The sequence below is a fragment of the Giraffa tippelskirchi genome, chromosome 5 (genome assembly GCF_054371585.1).
Source record: "Giraffa tippelskirchi isolate mGirTip1 chromosome 5, T2T-mGirTip1v1.2.pri, whole genome shotgun sequence".
Taxonomy (NCBI): domain Eukaryota; kingdom Metazoa; phylum Chordata; class Mammalia; order Artiodactyla; family Giraffidae; genus Giraffa; species Giraffa tippelskirchi.
Window position 1 is genome coordinate 116989131 of NC_137279.1, and position 25978 is coordinate 117015108.

Consider the following 25978-nt stretch of genomic DNA (forward strand, 5'->3'; position numbering starts at 1 on the left):
CTTTGGTACTGCCTTTCTTTGGGATTGGAATGAAAACTGACCTTTTCCAGTCCCGTGGCCACTGCTGAGTTTTCCAAATTTGCTGGCATATTGAGTGCAGCACTTTCACAGCATCATCTGTGAAACAGCTCAACTGGAATTCCATCACCTCCACTAGCTTTGTTCGTAGTGATGCTTTCTAAGGCCCACTTGACTTCACATTCCAGGATGTCTGGTTCTAGGTGAGTGATCACACCATCATGATTATCTGGGTTGTGAAGATCTTTTTTGTACAGTTCTTCTGTGTATTCTTGCCACCTCTTCTTAATATCTTCTGCTTCTGTTAGGTCCATACCATTTTTGTCCTTTATTGAGCCCATCTTTGCAAGACATGTTCCCTTGTTTTCTCTAATTTTCTTGAAGTGATCTCTAGTCTTTCTCATTCTATTGCTGAGTGCCTCTCTTTACCAGAGGCAATAGTTATTTAGAAGTAGATATAGATTCTTCACCATTACTCTTTTAAATATTTGTATTACATAAATTAATAATCTTAAAAATATTAATGTAATTGTTAATAACATTAACTAAACACATCACATACAAATATGTCTATTTTAACAGATTTAAATTGTTTCTCCAAAGCATGTATATAAGAGCTTATATCTTAACAGTTTCTCTAGTCTAGATGGAGAATATACCCATGATTCCAATTGTTGAGTCATAGCCACACAAAGGGGCTACTGTGTTTGGCCAAGCAGATTGTCTAATACCCAATCCTACGTCACTGTTGCCTATGTGAAGAGCTTCACTTTGTGATGTGAACAAAGTTGACAAACACCTTTAGTCTACTTAGCTGGCCTACTTTGTTTCTGTACATTGCAAACCAGCTTTTCAAAAACTCACAGGTAAATACACCTCTCATTCTCCATATCCTCTGCTATTACTGACATTAACAGATTCAAAGAATGTTTTGCCAATATAAAGGTTATAAAAGGATACCTGAGTCATGTCCAACTCTTTGTGACCCCATGGACTGTAGCCTGCCAGCCTCCTACATCCATGGGATTTTTCAGGCAAGAATACTGAAGTAGATTGCCATTTCTTTCTCCAGGGGATCTTCCCAACTCAGGGAAGGCACCAGTGTCTCCCACATTGCAGGCAGACTCTTCACTGTCTAAGCCACCAGGGAATCTCTTAGTTTTTGTTAATCATAACAAATGAACCAAATGTACTTTTCTTGTTTATCTGCACACAGAGTTTCTCTGTTGAAGGTTTCTAGTCCTCTCCTTTTCCTTATTTCAGTGGAGTCATATGCTCTTTCAAGATATATTTTGAGAATCTTTGAAAATATTAGTTCCAATCATCTGCTTGATATATAAATTATAAATATTCTTTAATGTAATTATTTAATAAAATAAATACAATGATGCTAGAATGGCAAACTAATTAATATTTAGCATTTATGTAGTTTTTCCAAACATCCCAGAATTTATCATTAATTTGATGATTGGGCTTCCTGGAGGCTCAGCTGGTAAAGAATCTGCCTTCAGTGCAGGAGACCTGGGTTCGATCCCTAGGTTAGGACGATCCCCTAGAGAAGGGAATGGCTACCCACTCTAGTGTTCTGGTTTGGAGAATTCCATGGACTATATAGAAAAGTCGGACAGGACTGAGGGACTTTCACTTACATCACATTGCACTAATTAGATTTTTATTTAGATAAACTTCATGTTTCTTACAAATGTTTTACATTTTTTTAAATTTTTTGATATATTTGAATACAAACTTGCCGGGAGTCAGCTCATGAGATCCCACCCATGACAGGGTCATGAGGAAAAGGACTGATTTGAGCAAGGCTTCTCAGGCCTCAGGGATTCTCGGAAGGCTGCCTCAGCACTCAACTTAAGGATGATATCTGTCTTTCTGATGTTTACTATAATAAACATCTTCTTATTTTCTATGACTTAGGAAAAAGGCCTTTCCTGATTCCCTTCTAAAATACGATCATTCTTAAACCTCAAATCAACAAGGCCCCTGAATGGTAGCACCCTAAATAAAATTATCTGGGATATAGAGTATGCTGATCTAAATTCCTTTTGCTAACATATTGGTTTGTTTAATAAATGTACCTGTGCCTTTGGAGCTAATGCACATGATTGCTCCCTAGTAATAAAACAGCATTGAGAGCCTCCGCACAGAAAGCCCCTATGGGGCTTTTCGCTGGAAAAAAGGCTTGTTAGGAAGTATAAAAAATATTGCTTTGTAAAACTGTTACTTTATCTATATTTACTATGTTTTTACTCTTAACATATTTAGCCTATATAATGAAAGCATAATAGTTAGAGATTTATATAAATAGAAGTTTAGCTTTAATACAAATAATAAGACAATTGTTGATTTAACTGATGATTCTTACTTAGAGCTAAACTTCAGCTTGCTGTTCTATGATTTTATGGAGCCACATTCTTTTCTGTCAAGCTCAAGGCGTAGAGTAAATTACCAAAAACAGGTTTTACCTGAAAACTTCCTGTTGATGAATTGTTTTCTGATGTGCCCAATACAAAAGTGTTCTGACTGATCAACCCTTATCAATGGAGAGTCACAAGGTGTTAGCAGGCCACCAGTCCAGAAGATGATGTAAACAAAATGAGGCTTTCTGTAACTAAAGACATGTAAACGGCTTCGATGAGGGTCGAAACTGCTGGCCCATTAAGCTAAATTGATAGGCCCATTAAGATATAACCATTAAGCTGAATTGGTATGTCCCTTAAGCTAAATTGATACATCCCTTAAGCTGAATTGGTATAACTCTATACTTTACATTTGTTTCTATATACCACTAAAAATATAAAAGCTGTCTTAAAAAACAATAAAGTGAGTAGACACTTGGAAACGCTGAGACTCGCTGTGCCTTCTCATTCGCATTGCCGACGCCGTCCATCCTGAGGGAACCCCTGGACCTGCTGGAGCTGGACTCCGGCACAAACTCATCAACTAACTCAAGTTTAAAAATGTCTTGTCCTCCATGAAGGACTTCCAAATTTTTTATAGACCTGAGATTTTGAAAGAAGAGATAAACAATTCTGAAAGAAAGGTAGATGAGGTTGAGAACAAGTGACCTGCATCATTGCCTCTGGGTACTGTAAACTGAAGCTCAATTATAAACAAACGGGGTAATGTTTTGTGGTAAATTGTAAATGAGAGTTCAAAAGAAAATGGCTGAATAAGAAGACTGTGTATTGAGTAAGTTGGTGTAACTCTTACCTAGCAAATTTTGCACAAGAGCACTTTAACCTTGCTTAAAAAACACTGCCTTCATTTTTTTTTAATGGACACTTTGGAAATTTGGCTTCCATTCAGAGAGCATTTAAAATAGTTCAATGTTATTCACAGTGAAAAAAAGTGAGCCATCAAAGCCAAGAGAAGACATGAGGAGCTTAAAATTTGTATTACTATGTGAAAGAAGCCATTTAAAAAAGCTAAAACACTATATGACATTCTGGGAAAGGCAAAATTATGGAGATAGTAAAAAAAAAAAAAAAAGCAGTGATTGCCAGTGTTTGGGGAGGAGAAGGGATTAATTGATGGAGTACAGAGAATTTTTAGAGCAGTAAAAACATTCTGTTGTTTTGTATAGTTGCTAATTCACGTTCATCTCTTTCAGAACTCCATGGATTGTAGCCCACCAGACTCCTCTCCATGGGATCTCCCAGGCAAGAATACTGGAGAGGGTTGCTATTTCGTTCTTTGGGGGATTTTCCTGACTCAGGGATTGAACTAGTGTATCTGCATTAGCAGGCGAATCCTTTACCGCTAAGACAACAGGGAAGCCCTCAAAAATATTCTAAGAGTGTCTGTATGTGTGTGTTTGTGAAAGTCACTAGGTCCTGTCCAACTCTTTGCAACCTCATGGACTGCAGACTGCCGGGTCCTCTGTCCATGTATTCTCCAGGCAAGAATACTGGAGTGGGTTTCCATTTACTCCTCCAGGGGATCTTCCCAACCCAGGTATTGAACACACATCTCCCATGTTGTAGGCATATTCTTTACCATCTGAGCCACCAGGGAAGCTCAAAAATACTCTATATAATACCATAATGATGGATACATGTCATTATACATTTGTCCAAATCCATCATGTGTACCACACCAAAAAAAAATAGTAATGTAAACTAAGAATTAAGGGTGAGTATGATATGTCAATGTAGATTTATCAGCTGTATCAAATATAACACTCTGGTGGGGTGGGGAATTTTTCTTTTTCACAAATTATAACATTTTAGTACAGAAGAAGCATCCCAAATATAGGGTTTCATGAACACTGCTAAGTGAACAAGTACAACTTTAAATGTGAATACAAAGAGGCAAATCCTACATTGATAATGAGGGAAGCTATGAATGTATACAGGGAGTATGGGAAATAACTGCTTTACAAAAATAAAGTCTTAATTAAAAAAAAGTTTCAAAGCTTATCAAAGGAGTCAAAGTAATTATTTTTAATTGGATTTTTCTATGTAAAATTTAGATTTATTCATGACCACTGTTATCCATAGATATACTCTATTATCTCTGATCCAAAATAAATAATAATTAATAATTAAATAGATCACGGCAAGATTTTCTATGATCCACCTCCCAGAGTAATGGAAATAAAAACAAAAATAAACAAATTAGACCTAATTAAACTTAAAAAGCTTTTGTACAACAAAGGAAGCTGTAAGCAACATGAAAAGAGAGCCCTCAGAATGGGAGAAAATAATAGCAAATGAAACAACTGAAGAATCTCCAAAATACACAAGCACGTGATGCAGCTCAATACCAGAAAAACAACCAATCAAAAAGTAGGCAAAAGACCTAAATAGACGTTTCTCCAAAGAAGATATATAGATGGCTAATAAACACATAAAAAATGCTCAACATAACTTATTATTAGAGACATGCAAATCAAAACCACAATGAGGTATCATCTCACACCCGTTAGAATGGCCATCAACAAAAAGTCTACAAACAAATGCTCAAGAGGGTATAGAGAAAAAGGAACCCTCTTACATTGTTGGTGAAAATGTAACCTGGCACAGCCACTATGGAGAACAGTATGGAGATTCCTTACAAAACTGGGAATAGAATTGCCATACGACCCAGCAATCCGACTGCTGGGCATATACTGTGAGGAAATGAGAATTGGAAGAGACACATGTATCCAATGTTCATTGCAGCACTATGTACAATAGCTAGGACATGGAAGTAACCTAGATGGTCCATCAGTAGATGAAAGGATAAGGAAGTTGTGGTACATATACACAATGGAATGTTACTCAACTATAAAAAGAAACACATTTGTATCAGTTCTAATGAGGTGGATGAACCTGGAACCTATCATACAGAGTGTAGTAAGTCAGAAAGAGAAACACAAATACTATATGCTGCTGCTGCTAAGTCACTTCAGTCATGTCGAACTCTGTGTGACCCCATAGACAGCAGCCCACCAGGCTCCTCTGTCCCTGGGATTCTCCAGGCAAGAATATTAGAGTGGGTTGCCATTTCCTTCTCCAACGCATGAAAGTGAAAAGTGAAAGTGAAGTCGTTAAGTCGTGTCCCACTCTGCGCGACCCCATGGACTGTAGCCTACGAGGCTCCTCTGTCCATGGGATTTTCCAGGCAAGAGTACTGGAGTGGGTTGCCATGTCCTTCTCCACAAATACTGTATATTAATGCATATTTATGAATTTAGAAAAATGGTATTGATGATCCTACATGCAGGGCAGCAAAGGAGACACAGACAAAAGTCTGTAAAGAACAGACTTTTGGACTATTTGGGAGAAGGCGAGGGTGGGATTATTTGAGAGAATAGCTTTGAAACATGTATGCTACCCTAAGTGAAAGAGATGACCAGTATGAGTTCTATGCATGAAGCAGGGCACCCAAAGCCAGTGCTCTGGGACAATGTAGAGGGATAGGGCCGGGAGGAAGGTGGGGGGGGGTTCAACATGGGGTGGGGGGGACACATGTATACCTATGGCCATTTCATGTTGATGTATGGCAAAAACTATCACTACATTGTAAAGAAATTATCTTATAATTAAAATAATTAAGTCAATAAATAGTTTCAGGTATATTTTGAGTGTAAATGCTTCAAATATTAAGAACTAATACTAACACTTTACTAATACTTTGATACTTAAATACATGCGAGGCAGTTTCTAACTGCTTTATATCTTAACTAATTGAATGCATGGAAGAACTCTGTGAGATAAGAACTACTTCATATTGCTGTGACTATGCCCATTTTTCATATATATTACCTTGCCAAAATACATAGCTGTAGGTTGTAGAGCTGTGATTCAAACCCAGGCAGTTCTGCTCCAGAGTTAAATTCTTTGCTTTTAACATCTACAAACATGCTACGCATTGTCTTCAGTGAACCTGTACGATCCAAGGACTGTTTGGATACATTTTGATAATAAATAAGTACAAAGATTAAGTTTAAGCACTTTAAACATAATAGCTCTTGATATCAATGTGTCACTGAAATGCATGGTTGCTTTTTAGTAAGACATTTTTAATAAATTTGAGAAATTATTGTTCTACATGAGTTGGAAACAGAAAAAAAAAAAAAAAGAAAAATCTTACATTCTAAGTTAGAGATAGGCAAACTTTCCCTGTAAGTGGTCAGATAGTAAGTATCTCAGAATATCTCTGTAACAACTACACAACTATGGTGTTATGACATAAAAGCAGCCATTACAACAGTTAGTCAGCAGATGTGACTGTTACAATAAAATTGGTATCCAAGAATGAGAAAAAGATGGCAAAGATTAAAATGAGACCTTCCCAAAACTATTAGGAAGCACCAGCCTAGGAATTCAAAAGCACTATGTGTACTAAAAGGGACAATTACATAAACATACACATACACACAATACACACTTACACAAAACACACAACCACACAAAACACACACTCACAATCTTCAAAAGCTACAACTTTGACTCAACCCTCTGTGTTATACTTCTGACTTCATTTTTCTCCACAGCACTCATTACATCTTTATTTATTTGGCTGTGTTGGTCTTCACTGCTCATGGGATTTTCTTCAGTTGACGAGAGTGGGGGCTACTCTTCTTTGTGGCATATGGGCTTTTCATTGTAGTGGCTTCTCTTGTGGAGCATGGGCTCTAGGATGCATGGGCTTCAGCAGTCGCAGCTCCTGGTCTCCAGAGCACAGGCTCAATAGCTGTGGCTCATGGGTTTGGCTGCTCGCTGGCATGTGGTATCTTTCGGGATCAGGGATCAAACTCATGTCTCTTGCACTGACTGGCAGGCAGATTCTTTACCAATGAACCACTAGGGAAGGCCTCCTCCATTAGTTTTTATATATAATCTTAATCAGAATGGATTAATCTGAATCCTAAAGGAATATTAATCAGAATCCTAAAGGAAATCAGTTCTGAATATTCACTGGAAGGACTGATGCTGAAGCTGAAACTCCAATACTTCTGCCACCTGATGAGAAGAACTGACTCACTGGAAAAGACCCCGACGCTGGGAAAGATTGAAGGCAGGAGGAGAAGGGGACCACAGAGGATGAGATGGTTGGATGGCATCACCGACTCAATGGACATGAGTTGGAGCAGGCTGCAGAATTTGGTGATGGACAGGGAAGCCTGCATGCTGCAGTCAATGGGGTCGCAAAGGGTTGTACACCACTGAGCAACTAAACTGAACTGAATCAGAATGGTCTGTATTTATTTATGCATTTTAGTGTGCTAACTTAAAACTAGCTAGAATATCTAACTGAAAGGACTGTTTGTCTCGCTATTAGAGTAGTATAAATCATCCAACCCTTAGCTCAGCAGTAAAGAATCTGCCTGAAAGCAAGAGACACAAGAGATGTGGGTTTGACCCTTGGGTTGGGAAGATCTCCTGGAGGAGGAAATGGCAACCTACTTCAGAATTCTTGCCTAGGAAATCCCATGGATAGAGGAGTCTGGCAGGCTATAGTCCACGGGGTTGCAAAGAGTCAGACACAACTTAGTTTTGGGACCAATGTATGACTGAAGACATACAGGGTTCACTGGTGGCCACTAGTGTGGGAGATAGCAACTGTGTAGTCCTCAGATAATACATCACTGGAGGGAGATTTTGTAGTTGTAATACACTTGTATAAACAAAGCAATTAAAAAACCATTATTGGAGGGTTCTGATAAAACCAAGTTGGGACAAAATACTTGAGTTTGGACTAATCATTGCAAATAATGGCTGAAACTATTGAAACAGTCCATTATTGGGTCGGGAACTAGGGTCTCTTGGGTCAATCAATAGAGGTGGGAGACTTTGTAGCCTCAAAACAGTCTACGATATGTATACCTTTTACCTTTACAGATTATGCAGCCCTGGTGAATTACATCTGTACTTTCAAATGACTGTCAAATTACGATTACCACTTAATATCTGAAAACAGAAAGCTAAATGTATTGCTTCCTTAAATAAAAGAGTGCTATACTAATCAGACATGGCATCCTTGAGCAAAGCATTCTGATCACTTTTAAAGTATCCAAAAAGCATTTTGCTTTAAGGTTGTGTTGGTTACAGAGGTTACAGTGAGTTGGCATCAGTCTTGAGAATCCAGCATGTAATAGCTCTTATTCTGGATAGAAATACATGGATACATGGGTTTGGTGACACCATTCCTAGAAAAATGTTCACTGAAGTGAATCCACTGCACTGCTAATTTCAAAAACTGAGGTAAACAGTGATTGCTAGTTTTCAGAAGTAGGTTCACGAAAGTGAGTGTCACTGATTTTTTGAATTGATAGGTTTAAAACCATGCTATCTTTGACAGAGAATTGTAATGGTCATACAACTAATATGGATTGACTAAAAAGAGTTCTTTGGTTAATGACTTCATGCCTCCAAGACAATAGTCTTACCCTAAATAAGCTGTTGTTGTTTAGTCACTAAGTGGTATCTGACTCTTTTGCAACCCGATGGACAGCAGCCCACCAACCTCCTCTGACCATGGGAGTGGGTTGCCATTTCCTTCTCCAGGGGATCTTCCTGACTCAGGGATAGAACCAGCATCTACTGCTTTGGCAGGGAGATTCTTTACACTGAGCCACCAGGGAAGCCCCTTATATAAGTAGGGCCTTATTTAAATGTTTCAATAAAAACTTTGGATATGTATAAAAGTTGCAAAGATATTAGAGTTCACATATACCTATCATTCAGTTTTCTCTAATGTTAGTATCTTCATAAACATGGTACATTTATCAAAATTAAAAACATAACTTTAAAAAATATCATTTGAGAATTTTTAAAATTGAAAAACAGTTTAACATTAGGATAATATTGATACTATATAATCTCAAAAAGAGAACAAAATTTGAAAATTCAGGTATTTCAATAATAAGCAATGATTTGGATTATAAGAATTATAATTGTTAAAGTGCCTGTATTATCCAAAGTAACCTACAGATATAATGCAATCTCTATCAAATTACCCATGACATTTTTCTTTGACAAACTAGGAGAAATAGTCCTATAATTTATTTGGAGCCATAAAGACCCAGAGTTGCCCAAGCAAAACTGAGGAAAGAGTACAAAGCTGGGAGGTATAACCCTCCTAAACTTTAGAAAATACCAAAAAGTTATAGCAATCGAACAGTGTGGTATTAGCTCAAAACCAAACATATGAACTGATGGAAAAAAATAGGGTCCTTCTGGACCCTATTAAGCCCACACACCTAGCACCAATTAACCTTTGACAAAGGAGGCAAGAATATACAAAAGAGGAAAGATGGTCTCTTCAACAAGTGGTGCTGAGAAAGCTGGACTACAGCATGTAAATCAATGAACTTAGAACACACCCTCATAGTATATATGAAAACAAACTCAAAATGGCTTAAAGACTTAAACATAAGACATGAACCATAAAACTCTTATGAGAATGTAGGCAAAACACTCTCTGACATAAGTGGCAGTACTGTTTTCTTAGGTCAGTTTCCCAAAGCAATAGAAATAAAAGCAAAAATAAACAAATAAGACCTAATCAAATTTATGAGCTTTTGTTCAGCAAAGGAAACCATAAACAAAATGAAGACAACCTACAGATTGGGAGAAATTATTTGCAAACAATGCAACCAACAAAGGCTGAATTTCTGAAATATATGAACAGATCAAATGACAATACACACACAAAAAGAGAGACAATCAAAAGCAGAAGATCTAAACAGACATTTCACCAAAGATGATACACAGATGGTCAATATGCACACGAAAAGATGCTCAATGTCACAAATCATTACATAAATGTAAATCAAAGCTATAATGAAGTATCATCTGATAATGGTCAAAATGGAAACCATCAAAACATCTACAAATAATAAATGCTGGATTGTGTGTGGAGAAAAGGGACCTATTACATTGTTGATGGGAATAGAAGCAGTGATAGGTTTTATTTTCTTGGGCTCCAAAATCAGCCATGGAATTAAAAGACACTTGCTCCTTGGAAGAAAAGGTATGACAAACCTAGACGGCATATTAAAAACCAGAGACATTACTTTGCCTGCAAAGGTCCCTATAGTAAGAGCTTTGGTTTCCCCAGTGTGCTCAGTTGCTAAGTCATGTCCGACTCTGCAAACCCATAGAGTGCAGCAGGCCAGGCCTCCCTGTCCATCACCAACTCTCGGAGCTTGTTCAAACTCATGTCCATCGAGTCGGTGATGCCATCCAACCATCTCATCCTTGGTCATCCCCTTCTATCCCCACCTTCAACCTTTCCCAGCATCAGAGTCTTCAGTGAGTCAGTTCTTCACATCAGGTGGCCAAAGTACTGGAGTTTCAGCTTCAGGATCAGTCACCATCTTCAGTGATTTTGGAGTGATTTTGTGTATGTGTGTATATTCAGTCACACTTTTTATTGTTATAAATCGCTGTCTCTACATCAGGCTTTTGCTGTTCTGTGGAGTTTTCCATTTTTTCCTTTGCTTTTTTCTTACTTCTTCCTTTTTTTCTTTTCTCTTTTTTACAATTTTAATTTCTTAAACATATTATATTTTTTTCCACATTTACTCCTTTGTTTGCCTTTCCTACTGTTCTTTTCTCTGTGCAGTTAATCATGTATATAAATCTTCATTTGCCTCTATTTAACTTTACATATCTCTTCTTTCTTTCTTTCTTTACTTTCCTCTCAACATATTTGTTAGTTTTGTTTTCATTGCTTTATTCCCCACTTTGCACCTTGTTTTAACTTTGTTTTCTGGTTTGTGCTTTAGTTTTGTTCTTAACTAGGAAATATAATTTTTGATTTACTTTATTCACTGGATCAATCTACTGTACTGTATTTTACCAGGACTGTTTCGACTTTGCTTATGTGTGTGTGTGTCTATATTCCATTATTTTAATTATTATATGCCTGTTTTTGTAACTGCCATTTGTCTGGGGTTCATCTTTGGTTTCTCGTTTTTGGATATTTGTTTTAATCTCACTTAATGCCATAACAAACCACTTGTGGAATCGTCGTTCGTGACCAGAGAACAAGGCTGGAGCCTTTGAGGTGGGAGCACTGACACCACGACCCTAGACTACCAGAGAACTAACCCTAGGGAAAATCAAATAATGGGAACTCACACTCTGAAAACCACCTGAATACAAGACCCGGCATCACCCAACCACCAATAGCACCCTGTGCAGGATGCCTCATCTAAACAACAAAGAAAACAAAAATACAAAACCAGTCATCAGCAGACAGGATTACCACCTGACTCAGTCTTTCCCATGAGAAGAAAAACAAACACACACACACACACACACAACACAAATCTCACCCTATATGAAGGTTACAAAACCAACTAGACCAACCTTAGGAGGGCAAAAACCAAAAGGAAGAAAGAATTCAACTCTGAGGCCCGGGAAAAGGAGACTCAAACACAGTAAGTTAAAAAAAAAAAATATATATATATATACACACACACACACATATATATACACATATATAAAATGAAAAGACAGAGAAATACTATACAAATGAAGGAAAAATGAGAAACAGAAGTCCAAATAAATGGAGAGGAAATAGGCAAACTACCTGAAAAAGAATTCAGAATAATGAGAGTAAAGATGATCAAAAACCTTGAAAACAAAAGGGAGAAAATGCAAGAATCAAGTAACAAAGACCTAGAAGAATTAAAGGATAAACTTGCAGAGAGAAACAACACAATTAATGAAATTAAAAATACTCTGGAAGGAATCAAGAGCAGAATATCTGAAGCAGAACAATCAATAATTGTGCTGGAAGCTAAAATGGTGGAAACAACTTCTGAAGAGCAGAATAAAGTAAAAAGAATGAAAAGAACTGAGGATTGAGACTATCCTCTGACAGAATATCAAACACACCAACATTCGAATTACAGGGGTCACAGAAGAAAAAGAGATAAAGAAAGGTTATAAGAAAATTTTTGAAGGGATGATAGTTGAAAATTTCCTCAACATGGAAAAGGAAATAGTCAATAAAATCCAAGAGGCAAAAGAGTCCCATACAGGATAAAAAGGAGAAACATGCCAGGACACATACTAATCAAATTAACAAAGACTAAACACAAATAAAGGATATTAAAAGCAGCAAGGGAGAAGCAACAAATAACAACAAAGGAAACCCCATAGGCTTAACAGTTGATCTTTCAGCAGAAACTCTTCAGGCCAGAAAGGAATGGCAGGATATATTTAAAGTACTGAAAGGGAAAAATCTACAACCAAGATTACTGTTCTCATCAAGGATTTCATGCAAAATGATGGGGAAAAAAAAGGTTTCCAGACAAGAAAAAGTTAGGGGAAATTAGTACCACCAACAAAACTTTACAGTAAAGGGGCTTATATAAGCAAGAAATACAAGAGAAGGATAAAGATCTACAAAATCAACCCGAAACAATTAAGAAAATGGCAATAGGAACAGATATATCAATAATTACTTTAAATGTAAATGGACTAAATGCTCCAACCAAAAGACACAGACTGGCTGAATGGATACAAAACTAAGACCCATATATATGCTGTCTAGCAGAAACCCACTTCAGACCTAAAGACACATATAGACTGAAAGTGAGAGAATGGAAAAATAAATTCCATGCAAATGGGAAGCAAAAGAAAGCTGGAGTAGCAATCCTCATATCAGACAAAATAGACCTTAAAATAAATTTAATTAATTAAGAAGATTACAAGAGATAAGGACACTATATAATGATCAAGGGATCAATCCAAGAAGAAGAGATAACAATTGTAAATATCTATGTACCCAACACAGAAGCTCCTCAATACATAAGAAAAACACTAACAGGCATAAAAGCAGAAATTGACAGTAACACAATAGTAGTAGGAGACTTTAACAGCCCACTCACACCAATGGACAGATCATCAGAACAGAAAATTAATAAGGAAACACAAGTATTAAATGATACATTAGATCTGATGGATCTCATGATATCTTCAGAACATTCCATCTGAATGCAGAAGAATACATCTTCATCTCAAGTGCACATGGAACATTCTCCAGGATAGACCACATCTTGAGTCACAAATCACACCTCAGTAAATTTACAAAATTGAAAATGTATCAAAACTCCTCTCCAACCACAATGCTATGAGACTAGGTATCAATTACAAGAAAAAAACTGTAAGAAACACAAACACATGGAGATTAAACAATATGTTTCTAAATAACAAACAGGTTACTGAAAATCATAAGGAAAATCAAAAAAATTCTAGAAACAAATGACAGTGAAAACACGATAACTCAAAGCTTATGGGATGCATCAAAAGCAGTTCTAAGAGGGAAGTTTATAGCAATACATTCCTACCTCAAGAAAAAAGAAAAACATTGAATAGACAAACTAACTTTACACCTAAAACAACTGGAAAAAGAAGAATAAAAAAATGCCGAAATTAGTATAAGGAAAGAAATCATAAAGATCCAAGCAGAAATAAATGAAAAAGAAATGAAAGAAACAATAGTATAAATTAATAAAACTAAAATCTGGTTCTTTGAGAAGATAAACAAAATTGACAACCCTTGAGCCAGACTCATCAAGAAAAAAAAGAAGAATCAAATAAAAAAAATTAGAATTGAAAAAGGAGAGGTTACAAAGACAATGCAGAAATACAATGGATTATAACAGACTATTATGAATAACTATATGGCAATAAAATGGATAACCTTGGAAGAAATGTACAGATTCTTAGAAAAGTTAAACGAACAACCCAATTAAAGCACCGAAATTGAAGCTGTGATCAAAAATCTCCCAAAAAACAAAAGCCCAGGACCAGATGGCTCCACAGAATTCTTTTAAACATTTAGAGAAGAGTAATGCCTATCCTTCTAAAACTCTTTCAAAATATTGCCAAGGAAGGAACACTTCCAAACTCATTCTACGAGGCTACCATCACTCTGAAACCAAAAACAGACAAATACAGCACACAAAAAAATGAAAACTACAGGCAAATATCACTGATGAACATAGATGCAAAAATCCTCAACAAAATTTTAGCAAAGAGAAATCAGCAACACATCAAAAAACTCATATACCATGATCAAGTTGGGATTATTCCAGGAATGCAAGGATACTTCAAAATAAGAAAATAAATCAATGTGATACACCATATTAACAAACTGAAAGATAAAAACCATATGATCACCTCAATAGATGCAGAAAAAGCCTTTGAAAACATTCAGCACTGATTTATGATTAAAACTCTTCAAAAAATGGGCACAGAAGGAACTTACCTCAACATAGTAAAGGCCATATATGATAAGCCTACAGCAAATATTATTCTCTATGGTGAAAAACTGAAAGCATTCCCCCTAAGATAGGAACAAGATACGGGTGTCCACTTTCACCACTCTTATTCAACAGTTTTCTGAAGTCCTAGCTACAGTAATCAGATAAGAAAAAGAAATAAAATGCATCCAGATCAGAAAAGAAGAAATAAAGCTCTCCCTGTATGCAAATGAAATGATACTGTACATAGAAAACCCTAAAGATAGTATCAGATAATTACTAGAGCTAACCAGTGAATTTAGCGAAGTTGCAGGATACAAAATCAATACACAGAAATCACTTCCATTTCTATATACTAACAATGAAAAATCAAAAAGAAATTAAGGAATCAATCCCATTCACCACTGCAACAAAAAGAATTAAATACCTAGGAATAAACTTACCTAAGGAGACAAAAGAATTGTACACAGAAAATTATAAGTCACTAGTGAAAGAAATCAAAGATGACAGAAACAGCTGGAGAGATATTTCATGTTTCTAGGTAAGAAGAATCAATATTGTGAAAATGACTATATTACCAAATGCAATCTACAGATTCAATGCAATCCATATCAAATTACCAATGACATTTTTCACAGAACTAGAACAAAAAAATTCACAATTCACATGGAAATACAAAAGACCCCGAAGAGCAAAAGCAGTCTTGAGAAAGTTGAGTGGAGCCAGAGGAATCAACCTTCCTGACTTCAGATTGTACTACAAAGCTACAGTCATCAAGACAGTATGGTACTGGCAGAGAAACAGAAACATAGACCAATGGAACAAGACAGAAAGCCCAGAGAGAAACCCATGCACCTATGGGTACCTTATAATTGACAAAGGAGGCAAGAACATACAATGGGGCAAAGACAGTCTCTTTGCCACATAAAGGGCAAATGGTGATGGGAAAACTGGACAGCTACATGCAAAAGAACGAAATTAAAAGATTTCCTAATACCATACAAACAATAAAACTCAAAATGGATTAAGAACCTAAATGTAAGACCAGACACTATAAAACTCTTAGAAGAAAACATAGGCAGAACAGTCGATGACATAAATCAAAGCAAGATCCTCTATGACCCACCTCCTAGAGTAATGGAAACAAAAACAAAAGTAAACAAGGGGGACCTGATCAAACTTAAAAGTTTTTGCACAGTGGAGGAAACTATAGGCAAGGGTTGAAAAGACAACCCTCAAAATGGGAGAAAACAATAGCCAATGAAACAACTGACAAAGGATTAATTTCCAAAATATACAAGTAACTCATACAACTCAATGCCAGGAAAACAAACAACCCAATCAAAAAGTGGGGAAAAGACCTAAACATTTCTTCAAACAAGACATATAGATGGCTAACAAACACATGGAAAGACGCTCAACATCGCTCATCATTAGAGAAATGCAAATCCAAACTACAATGAGATATCACCTCACACCGGTCAGAATGGCCATCATCAAAAAGCCTACAAACAATAAATGCTAGACAGGGTGTGGAGAAAAGGGCACACACTTGCACTGTTGGTGAGGAATGTATACTGATACAGCTACCATGGAGATTCCTTAAAAAACTAGAAATGAAACCACTGTATGACCCACCAATCATGTATCCCATTGTTCACTGCAGCACTGTTTACAATCGCTAGAACATGGAAGCAGCCTAGATATCCATCAACAGATGAATGGATAAAGAAGTTGTGATACATATACACAATGTAATATTACTCAGCCATAAAAAGGAACATCTTTGAGTCAGTTCTGATGAGGTAGATGAACCTAGAATCTATTATACAGAGTGAAGTGAGTCAGAAAGAGAAAGATAAATATCTTATTCTAATGCATATATATGGAATCTAGAAAAATTGTACTGAAGAATTTTTTTACATAGCCGCGATGGAGAAACAGACATAGAGAATAGACTTGTGGATGGAGGGAGGGCGGAGGAGAGGGTGAGATGTACGGGAAGAGTAATATGGAAACTTACGTTACCGTATGTAAAATAGAAAGCCAATGGGAATTGGCTGTATGGCTAAGAAACTCAAACAGGGGCTTTGTATCTCAACCTAGAGGGTTGGGATAGGGACTGAGATAGTAGGCAAATTCCAAAGGGAGGGGATATATGTATACCTATGGTTGATTCAGGTTGAGGTTTTTTTCAGAAAACAAGAAAATTCTGTAAAGAAATTATCCTTCAATAAAAAAATAAATTAAAACAAAAGAAAAATCAAATATGCCGATTCAATAATTTATATATTTCATATGAAAAAACAAATCTATGTAGATACTGTACATGAATGTTTATTTATTTAAGTAGTCAGTGTATATTGGAGAAGGCAATGGCAACCCACTCCAGCACTCTTGCCTGGAATACCCCATGGACAGAGGAGCCTGGTAGGCTGCAGTTCATGCGGTCGCTAAGAGTTGGACACAACTGAGCGACTTCACTTTCACTTTTCACTTTCATGCATTGGAGAAGGAAATGGCAACCCATTCCAGTGTTCTTGCCTGGAGAATCCCAGGGATGGGGGAGCCCGGTGGGCTGCCTCTATGGGGTCGCACAGAGTCGGACACGACTGAAGCAACTTAGCAGCAGCAGCAGCATTCAGTGTATATACAATAAAATGTTTTATTCTTTATTCTTATGTTTTTGTTGTTTGAATTGGTATCTATAAATATCAGTTTTGCATAATGTATCATATATTCGAACTTAAAAGAACTAGGTAATAAAAGGCACCCTCCATAGCAAAAGTATTAAGTGTAAAACACCCATCACTTTGAAATCAAGTCAGATTTATCATCATTTATAATTCATTAAGACTCCTTTTAAACACTGTTTCAAGCATCTCCTAGGTATTTATATTGGAGAGAGATAAAATGCATAGATGCATGCTGCTGCCTAATAAATCTCTTTCATGCTTTTCACTTGCAGTAACAGAATATCCTGACCTTGGAGGAGAGCTGCCATTTAGTGTCTTTATAGAGATGTGGGAGCAGCTTTGACAAGCAAAGGATAAAACCCAGATGGTCTAAAACTCTCTTACCATTGCTTAATCTTCCTAATATACTAAAGACAAATCCTTTTCTTCATTTTTATATTAACATATTTCAATCTTATCACCTACTTTTTAACTCTTAAATAGAGCTGTGAAGGATACAGCAAAAATGCTAGGCAAGCACACTATTAATGGAGAAGTCCCTAGCCTAAAAAAGCTGCAGGAAAGCTGATTTTAAATCAACAAAAAATTACAAGAGGGAAAGATTATGGTGGCAAGAACAAACCTATAAAACTTATAAAGGATGAGGCAATAAAAGTAAAGCAGTGAGATGAAAAGTAATGTTTATTAATTGTCTAGTGACTTTTCTACCTTTTGGGTCTCATCTCCTCTTTGAAAGGAGTCTAAATAAAAATCATAGCATTGGCATTTTTTCTCCTTCTTCTTTTACAGATGCATCCATAGTGTTATATATGTGCAGCTGCCTTCTTGAATCTCATGTAATTGTGTATGTAAGTTCTCATTGACAACAACAAGAAAGTTTTCAAAGAAAACTCTGAAAGAGAAATTTATGCACTGGTGCTTTCTATATGCAAAGCCATGATTTTATTTAACTAGGATTTAGAAAATGACTTAAAGACATTTAGCAGCTGTTCATCCCACCCAAAATATTCTCCAAGTATCATAGTCTCAGATAGTCTCCCAGTCTCACAGTGACAGACTATGATAATTACCTAAAATTCTGAATAGATTCCTTGCTCATGCTAATATAACCAGAGGTTATAATAAATAAATAACACTGTCAACATATTTTAAAACTTTGTTCACTAATACTTTTACACAGTATTTTAAATTTTAGTCTGTACAATAGTTTCAAGAGGTATCTTAAGGTTGCCTTATTGAATGATTAGTAGGGTAAAAAAAAGGGGGCGGTGCTTTCCCTACAAAAGCACTTTGCTGTTTTCTGTTTTATGTAATGGGATCCTATATAATAACACATTTTAGGAAGGACTTCCCTGCTAAGCAATTCAGAAAAATTGTACTCAAAACTATACATTTCAAAATGGATGTGTGTATGCTAAAAAGCTTCAGTCATGTCTCTTTGCCACTCTATGGACTGCAGCCTGCCAGGCTCCTCGTCCATGGGATTCTCCAGGCAGGAATACTGAAGTGGGTTGCCATGCCCTCCTTCAGAGGATCTTTCCTACCAAGGGATCAAACTGAGTCTCATTATGCTTCCTGAATTGGCAGGCAGGTTCTTCACCCTAGTGCCACCTGGGAAGCTGTCAAAATGTATACTAATTCACAGGTTCTGTTTATATCTTTCTGTACCTCCTTGTCAAACTTTTGACACCTTATCCACTTCATGACTGCTCCATGATTGCTTCAGTACTATCATACACACTTTATTAAATTATTTGCTATTAAATAAAGAGTAATCCACATGGGTTATCCCTTCCCATATGGAAGGAAGAAAATAGACTGATATTTCAGGTAGTATAATATAATCTAAATTTATCTTACCAAAAGGAGAATATTTTATTCCTCACTATAAAAATAATGAAGGCAACTAGTACATTCTCTTTTGTTTGGTTTTATTTTATGGGAACCTACCACTTAGGATTAATTTCACCTGAAAAGAGTGCAGATCTTAAGGTAAGCAGGCTGAAACAAAACAAAAATATTCATACCTCATTTAACTATCTGGAAGATGGTAGCCCATGGATGGTATAATAGCATAATTTTTCGAAGTCCCAAGAACTCAGGCATCCTCCTGCATTCAATATGCCATCCCCAGAGTGGGTTCTTGTACACAAGTCCAAGATGGTAACTAGAGGTTTATCTATATCTGCGGGAGCAAGAAGGGGGAAAGAGAAGAAAAGGAGAAAGGAGTTTGACATTTGGCTTCTAGGAGCTTCACTCAAGCCATCAAGTAACCCACTTACTTAAATTCCTTTGGCCAGTACTTGTTCACACACTCACATCAAGTTAAAGGAAGATCTTATTCTAGGTATCTATGTATCCAGCTGAAAATTTAAGCCTCTCTTTCCTCTTCAGTTTTAAATGTTCCATATTTGGACCTTATTTCTTTTTTTTTAATCAATATGCACAGTTTGGTTATCTTGTGCTGTCTCAAGGCTCTACATACCATTTATATTGTAAACAATTCTAAATTTACATCCCTGGCTCAGACTTCTCTCTGGAACACCAGACTGTTATATTCAACCCCTACACCATATCTTTGCTTGATTATCTAATAAATATCTTAAACTTCTAATATTCAGAACTGATAATCTTGATCATCTTTTCCAATCACAGTTTATCCATTCTATATGTCAGTGAGTGAGTGAGAGTCGCTCAGTCGTACCCAACTTTCTGCGACCCCATGGACTGCAGCCTGCCAGGCTCCTCTCTCCATGGAATTCTGCGGGCAAGAATACTGGAGTGGGTTGCCATTTCCTTCTCCAGTATAAGTCAGTAGCTCAGGTGAAAACCCATGGACATTACCGTGACTTGTTTTTAATCCATGAGAAATTCCTCTTAGTCTTTCCTTCAAAACATAACCCAAATCTAACTACTGGTATCATCTTTAGTGCTATATCTATGTCCAAGCCACAGTCATCACTTAACTGAACTAGTGTAATTGTCTTTTCTCTGGTGTCTCCGCTTTTAACTTTGTTTCTATACAGACTGTTCTTAACACAGCAACGGGAGTGGGTTTTCTAAACTGATATTACTCTTCTACCCCAAACCATGCTGTGACTCATCATTGTACTCAGAATTAAAGTCAAAAATCCCTATAGAAGCTGCTCCCATGCCTGTTTGACATCCTCATTTACTGCTTCTCTTATAATTCCAAGTGCAATAACAAGTCTGACATGCCACCACTTTAGCACATTTCTCTACCTGTCCCTCCATTTAGAATACCCTAGTAATCCACCTGAATCCTTCAAGCATTTGCTCAAATGGCTCAGTGGCAAAGAATCTACTTGCAATGCAGGAGATGCATCTTGTGCAGGAGACACAGGTTCAATTCCTGGGTTGGGAAGATTCCCTGCAGAAGGAAATGGCAACCCAGTTCAGTATTCTTGCCTGGGAAATCCCATGGATGGAAGAGCCTGGTGGGCTACAGTCCATGGGGTCAAAAAAGGGTCGGACACAACTTTGTGACTAAACAATACCTTCTCTCTAAGACACTGACCATCCTATTTGTCAATGAAATCTCATTCCCACTTGATTTCATCATTGCAAACTCCAATTACCAAAGATTTAGTATTTGTTCCATAACATGTATTCATTAATCTGAATATACTATGACTTATTATATATATAACATATTTATGTATATACATATTTATACACATATATGTATACATAGTTTAAGTCCCCTACTATAGAATGTAAGTCTTACAGGAAAAGGAAAGAAATGTTTTTCTATTTTTATCATACTTTATCTTAAGCCCTAGAACAGTTCATGGTACATGTTCGGTATGTAATAAATGTTTGTTAACTGAATTCATTGAATTGGCTGTTTCACTAAAATAGAAGAGAATAAGTATTGGTGGTAAAGTAAGTATCTCTGCCATGGAATCTAAGTGAAACTGCACTGTTTAAAAAAAAAATCTTGGCAACACTTGATAGAAGTAGCTTTTAGTACTAGATACCTAGCATGCTTCTACAAGAGAAGATTAACTTACCTTCACAAAAACTGATTAAAAAAAAGTCTTTATTAGTTCCATCTTCCTGGCTGGAACAGCAGCTATGGAAGGAACTAGGTTACCGGGTGAAATCTTGTATCAGAATTTGACTTTGCAGGTGTAGTCAGATTTCCAATTTTTTTCTCGTTATATGTAATAAAGAGATTAAGTTTTTGATGTTGGATTGTTGTCTAGTTTTAAGTACCATTGTTCTATTTTTTCTTCTGCTCCACATTTGGGCAAGCTGATAAAGTCTGAGTATTGTCTCCTTGGTGCCAACTGGAGATTCTAACCATGAAATCATCTTCCTGCCAGCAGACATTCACATCCTGCTCTTTCTCTAACCACAGCAAATCCCAAACTTTTTCTTATTTCAAATATTTACGTATACTTCCTTTCCTCTCTTATTTCAGGTCAGTTTAAGAAGCCTGTCATCATCTTCCTAGATTCTCAACTATGTAAGTTGCAAATCTTACTATAATATTATTAAGACTATATTTTAGAGCACTTTTAGGGTTACAGAAAAATTAAGAAAAAATAGAGAGACTACCCATAAGTCTCCTATTCTCACACATGTGTCGACTCCTTCCTATCAACATTCCTCAATAGTGTACTGCATATATTTCAACTGGAGAACCTTTGTTGACACATCAAAATCACCGACAGTTTACATTAAGGTTTACTTTTTGTTATACATTTTTTGGTTTTAAATAAATGTATAATGGTGAATAATTATGGTATCAAACATAGAGTATTTTTACTGCTCTAAAAATCCTCTGTGCTCCTTTTATTCATCTTCATTTTCACTCTCTACCCCCAGCAATGACTGATCTTTTCATCGTCTCCACATTTTTTCCTTTGTCAAAATTTCATGTATGTGGAATCAGACAGTATGTACCCATTTCAGATTGGCTTCTTTCACTCAGTAGTATACATTTGTTTCCTCTGTCTTATAGTTATTTTTTTCTCCATGTATTCACCTGATGAAAGATACCTTGGTTATATCCACATTGTGAAAGTTATGTCTAAAGCTGACACAAACATTCATGTGTAGGCTTCTGTGTAAACTTATATTTTCAACTCCTTTGAGTACATACGAAAAGAGTACAATTTCTGGATCACATGGTAAGAATATGCTTACTTTTGTAAAAATCTGTCTGTCAAAGTGGCTGTACCATGTTGTTTTCCCACCAGTAATGAATTTATGCTGTTGCTCTGCATTTTTTATAACGTTTGGTGTGGTCAGCATTCCACATTTTGACCATCTTAATAGGTGTGTAGTGACAGTTCATTGTTTTCATATGCATTTTCATGATGATAGATTATGTAGAGCATCTTTTGATATACCTATTGTTTACCTGCATATCTTCTTTGATGAGATGTCTGTTAAGGTCTTTGATTCATTTTATAATTGAGCATTTGTTTCCCATTGTTGAGTTTTAAGAGTCCCTTGGATATTTTGGATAACAGTCCTTTATCAGATGTGTTTTTCGGAAATATTTTCACTTGGTCTGTGATTGGTCTTCTAATTCTCTTGATACTCTGTTTTGCAGAGCAGAAGCTTTTAATTTCAATGCAGTCCAACTTAACAATTTGGTCATTCTGGATCATGCCTTTGGTGTCCTATCTAAAAAATCTTGTCAAATCCAAGATTATTTAGACTTTATCCTACGTTATCTTTTAGGAATTTTACTTTTAGGTTTGCAATTCATTTTGAATTAATGTTTATGTTGACTGTAAAATATAGGTATAGATTTTTTTGCACAAGAATGTCCAATTGTTTCAGCACTATTTACTGAAAAGACTATCTTACTCTATTGTCAAAGATTTGTCGACTATATTTATATGGGTCTATGCCTGGGCTCCCTATTTTGTTCCACTGATCTCTCTGTCTTTTCTTTCAGTGATACCACTTTGTCCTGATCACTGTAGCTTTATAGCCTTTTACGACACATAGCGTTGGCCCTCTAACTTAGTTTTTCTCCTTCAGTATTGTGTTGACTATTCAGGATCTTTCGCTCTTCCTGATTTATTTTTTCCCACAGAATATCACCTTCTCACATCCAGTACAATTTACTTATTGCTGTTGTTTCTTATCTATTTTCCCTGACTAGATTGAAAGGTCAGTGAGGTTATAGAGATTTTTGTCTTTTTTTTTTTTGGCCACTGTATTCTTAGTAGTAAGAATAATGCTAGGAACACAACAGATCCCTAACAATGCTTGTTGAATAATGTGTAAAGTACATAGTAAGTATTCAATAAATGTTAACTAATACAATTTTTAAATGCCCAGAATTAAAGAAGATTTGAATCTACTAATATATATTGAAATGGCACTCTGTGTTCCAGAGGGAAAAAAAATACAAATTACAAGTACCTGATCTGGTCAATCTGTCCTTAAATTATGAAAGCAAGCAAGTTTAGTTGGTCAGTCGTTTCCTACTGTTCATAGTCCTTTGGACTATAGCCTGTCAGGAGCCTCTGTCCATAGGATTTTTCAGGCAAAAGAATGCTGGAGTGGGTTTCCATTTCCCTCTCCAGGGGATCTTCCTGACTCAGGGATCAAACCTACATCTCTTGTGTCTCCTGCATTGCAGGCAGATTTTTTACCAGCTGAGCCACTGGGGAAGCTATACATAAACTCAGGAAGTTATTTCTTATGGCTCGCTTTGATGGCATTATGAGCAGTTGAATTTCAACCAACATGAGTGACCAACTAAATTTGCTTCCTTTTATATTTTGGAGAAGGAAATGGCAACCTACTCCAGTATTTCTGCCTGAAAAATCCCATACAGAGAGGAGCCTGAGGGACTATAGTTCAAAGGATCGCAAAGAGTCAGACATGACTGATCAACTAAACTAGTGATGACTGGGGAAACTATAGCAAAAACATACAGCACAATAATGTATTTTATTTTATTGAAAATGCAAGAGCATATTTGTATAAATAAACTCTGTGGAAATTTATATTTCTGGAGAGGTAATATGGACACAGAACTCTTCATATTCGTGATGTTTCAGATCAAGAATAAATTCACATCGTATTTTTTCAGTGTATTCATAATTTTCTATGAAACTGTGTCTGAAATAACAGGTAAATTAGTTTATTCAAATTTTATCATCAAAGGAAGCCACATTTCTATAACATTAGTGCTGATTTTGTAAATATTTTCAGAATGTAAAAGATGGTACATAATAGCTACATATGAATGGGCGAATTTAATTCAGATGATCATTATATCTACTACTATGAGCAAGACACCCTTAGAAGAAACAGAGTAGCCCTCACAGTCAAACACTAGAGTCTGAAATGCAGTACTTGGGCGCAATCTCAAAAACAACAGGATAGTTTCAGTTTGTTTCCAAACAAACCCCCCAATATCATAGTAATTGAAGTTTACACCCCAACCACTAACGCCGAAGATGAACTTGAATGGTTCTAGGAAGATCTACAAGACCTTCTAGACCTAACACTAAAAAAAAAAAAAAAAAAAAAAAATGCTAGTTCAACCAACACTTTTTAAAAGTGTTATGGGACTTAAAAGAGTAAGTCCATATGGTTCTGGATTGAAAAAGTAGGACATCAAGAGATACCTGGAGTAACAGGCAAGTTTGGCCTTGGAGTACAAAATGAAGCAGGGTAAAGGCTAACAGAATTTTACCAACAGAACACACTGGTCATAGTAAACACCCTCTTGCAACAACACAAGAGATAACTCTACACATGGACATCACCAGATGGTCAATATTGAAATCAGAATGACTCTATTCTTTGCAAGCCAAAAATTGAAGCTGTATACAGTTAGCAAAATCAAGATGGGGAGCTGATTGTGGCTTAGGTCATGAACTCTTTATTGCAAAATTCAGACTTAAACTGAAGAAAGTAGAGAAAACTCTAGGCCATTCAGTTATGACTTAAATCAAATAGCTTATGATTATACAGTGGAAGGAACAAATTCCCTTGAATTAGATTCAAGGCATTAGATCTGATAGAGTGCCTGAAGAATTATGGATGGAGGTTCGTATACCGTACAGGAGGCAACGAGCAAAAACATCCCCAAGAACAGGAAATGCAAAAAGGCAAAATGCTTGTCTGAGGAGAACTTACAAAAAGCTGAGAAAAGAAGGGAAGGGAAAGGTAAAGGAGAAAGGGAAAGCCATACCCATTGAATGCAGAGTTCCAGAGAATAGCAAGGAGAGATAAGAAAACTTTCCTAAGTGATCAATGCAAACAAATAGAGGAAGACAATAGAATGGGAAAGACTAGAGATCTCTTCAGGAAAATCAGAGATACCAAGGGAACATTTCATACAAAGATGGGCACAATGAAGGACAGAAAGGATAATGGACCTGAAAAAACAGAAGATATTAAGAAGAGGTGGTGAGAATACACAGAAGAACCATAAAAAAAGGTCTTAATGATTCAGATAACTACAATAGTGTGATCACCGACTTAGAGCTCTAGGAAGCATCACTAGGAACAAAGCTAGTGGAGGTGATGGAAT

The 25978-nt window shown here is 36.4% G+C and overlaps 2 long non-coding RNA genes across 2 annotated transcripts in view; one reads left to right on the plus strand and one right to left on the minus strand.

The window, feature by feature from the left end:
* LOC145507886 (uncharacterized) overlaps positions 1-25978 on the minus strand; it is a 173614-nt gene that overhangs the window by 128703 nt on the left and 18933 nt on the right. The window contains exon 3 of the long non-coding RNA XR_014055228.1: positions 19467-19624. This is a non-coding gene — a long non-coding RNA (uncharacterized LOC145507886). The remainder of the gene's footprint in view (positions 1-19466; positions 19625-25978) is intronic.
* On the plus strand, positions 845-25586 carry LOC145507887 (uncharacterized). The gene is made up of 3 exons (XR_014055229.1): positions 845-884; positions 3644-3692; positions 21887-25586. It is a non-coding gene; the product is annotated as an uncharacterized LOC145507887 (long non-coding RNA).